Raw genomic sequence first — 2,847 nt, 5'->3', positions numbered from 1 at the left:
TGAATCTAACATTTTAAGGCGGACATTTCGCTGAAGAAGTAGCCGGCACTTGCTAGTAATGTGTCAAATTTTTCTATTATCTCTAATGTTTAGAACGCAGGTGTTTACTTTTGCGAGCAAATTAAAACAATGTACTTTAATTTACTCAAAATTATTTATTAAAATTTTGTGAACTTTAAATAGACTCAAGATCATAGGAATTTTTCTCTAATGAAAAAAAAATACTTTGCAACAGTGTTGCAAATAATATGTAATTTTTTTACTTTATTAATTATAGAATTCATAATCAGTGTAGTTAGCAAAGTTGAGTATTGCCTGCCTAATCCGGGTTTTATGTATCATAGGATGTGTCGCAATTTGTGTGTGTATTTTTTTTAAAGTGATCTGATAATAGAGGTAAAGTCGTAACAATTTACATTTACTCAATCTCAAAAAAAATTAAGTTTCGAGAAAAACTAAACTTACAGGGTGAGATAAAAATAAACTGCAACAAAGTCAAACGGCATAATGTTTAATTTTTTTTTTTAATTTTATTGAATGAAAGAAAAAAAAATATTGGAAATAGCATCAAAATTTAGAAAAAGTTTAGATTTTTTAGAATTGGTCACCTTTGGCACGAATTATAGTCTTCAAAAAGCCAATGAAACCGTTACACGCTACCCGAATGTTGCTCTGGAGTATTTGGGCCCATTCCCAATGAAGCGCTTGTTTGAGGTGATCGACACTTTGGTATTTTTTAGTGCCAACCTTGCATTCCAAAATACTTTAGACACAATTGTCCAACGTCAGCTGACTGCTGTACAACGAATGTTTTTTCATCGGAGAAAACCAAATTCAGTAGTTCACCACTTTCGACCAAGCGAAGCAACTCTAGCTCTTTTGCGTCTATTTTCCTTCTGTTGCGGTGTTAGTTCTTGCACTTTTTGGAATATCAATGGCTTTAACCCGAGCTCATTTTTTCAATATTTGCCGAATGTTCAGCTCTCGAGACATTTTTCGGTCACTGCGACGGGGGTTTCAATCAAGTCGCTTCGAACCATTTCTGCTGATTTTGCTGTTTTCTTCCGTCCACTTTCTTGACGTTGAGCTACGCTACCAGTATCACGGTAACGAGCGATGGTGCGAGGCACAAAAAATTTATTTACATTTAAATGTTGGAATGTTATAACGATAGCCACTTGTGGTTTTCCAGCTAAATATAAAGAAATCTCACTATCACGCTTGAATTCCATCACGAATAACTTTTTTTCTGGAACATTTTGGATGTTTTAATCACAATTTTACCGGAATTTGCTGTAAATTGGCAACATGTGTTCATCCTTGCATGGAAATGTCAATATAGGTCTGAGTTTTGCTATAGCCTCCAAATATTTGGTATTTTGATGATTTGTGTCACACTTTTATACCCTCCACCATACATAGTATGGAGGGTATATTAAGTTCGTCATTCCGTTTGTAACTCATCGAAATAATAATTCTAGACCCATCAAAGTATATATATTCTTTATCAGCGTAAAATTCTAAGACGATTTAGCCCTGTCCGTCCGTCTGATGTAATCACGCTACAGTCGAAACGAATAAAGATAGGAAGCTAAAATTTTGCACAGATCTGTTTTTTGTCTGCAGGCAGGTCAAGTTCGAAGATGGACTATATCGATCCACGATATCGTATAGGTCCCATATAACGGTACCCCTCGATATTCGGTATTTTGATGATATTAGCCACATATTTCAACGGAATTGTCTGAAATTCTACACAATGAGTTCCTTGTGAGCACTTTACCCCCTGACAGGGAGTTCTCTATATAGGTCCATGATATCGTATAGCCACATATTCGGAATTTTTAAGATTTTAACAGAATTTTTAATGGATTTCATTTTTTTTGAAAAATGGTGGATGGTATTCAAAGTTCGGCCCGGCCGAACTTACTGCTTTTTTACTTGTTAAATTTCGTATTTGAAGTTCGTAATGAGTACTACTGTCTGAGACAGAAAATTGCCCATGTCGGTCAACGTCTTCGTATAGCCCCTATATGACGGTACCTCCCTTTATTCGGTATTTTTTTCGTATTGGAATATCGTAATCGAGTTCACGTCTTTGTATAGGCGCCAATATAACGGTAACTCCCTATATCCGGTATTTTTAGGATTTTAGTAGAATTTTTCATCGGATTTTTTTTTTTTGAAAATTTGCAATTTCTTTCCAAATGGTGGAGGGTATTCAAAGCTCAGCCAGGCCGAACTTACTGCTGTTTTACTTTAATAGAATCTACGCTCTGCGGCAAGACATTACTTATAAAAGTCCACGTTTTCCTATAGCTCTGATATAACGGTACTTCTCAATTTGGTATTCGGATGATCTTACCAACACTTTTCAAGTGACTTGTTCTTAACATTGAATCAATATTTTTCCAATAACAGAAGTAATATTAATCTCTCGAATACTGGACCTCTAAAAGGTTTGCAAATGTTTCACTTTCTATATGATGGTATTTTTTACTTGTTTTTAATTAAAGATTATTACGACAAACCCCATTATAAATTAACTAAGCATGGCATAAATAAGATTGTATCGAATGAAACATCCATATTTTGTTTTAGGGAAACAAATACAGATATTTCCACAAAAAAAAAAGAACTCAAAACAAAAGAACAACAAAAGTAATAATAAAACAAATATAATAACAACAATATGAAAATGCAATTTGTCAACATTTGTTGGGAGTAGAACTCGGATCGCCACAAACTCTCAAATACACAAAATAATGTTTTGTAATTTTTTGCTTTTGTATTCGTTGGTGTTTTTTTGTTAGTAGCTATTATTTTATCAGTAGAAGTTCTTTGCGT

This window comes from Musca domestica, unplaced genomic scaffold (assembly GCF_030504385.1).
Source record: "Musca domestica strain aabys unplaced genomic scaffold, Musca_domestica.polishedcontigs.V.1.1 42, whole genome shotgun sequence".
In the NCBI taxonomy this organism is placed as follows: domain Eukaryota; kingdom Metazoa; phylum Arthropoda; class Insecta; order Diptera; family Muscidae; genus Musca; species Musca domestica.
Note: the sequence above shows the minus strand (reverse complement) of the source record.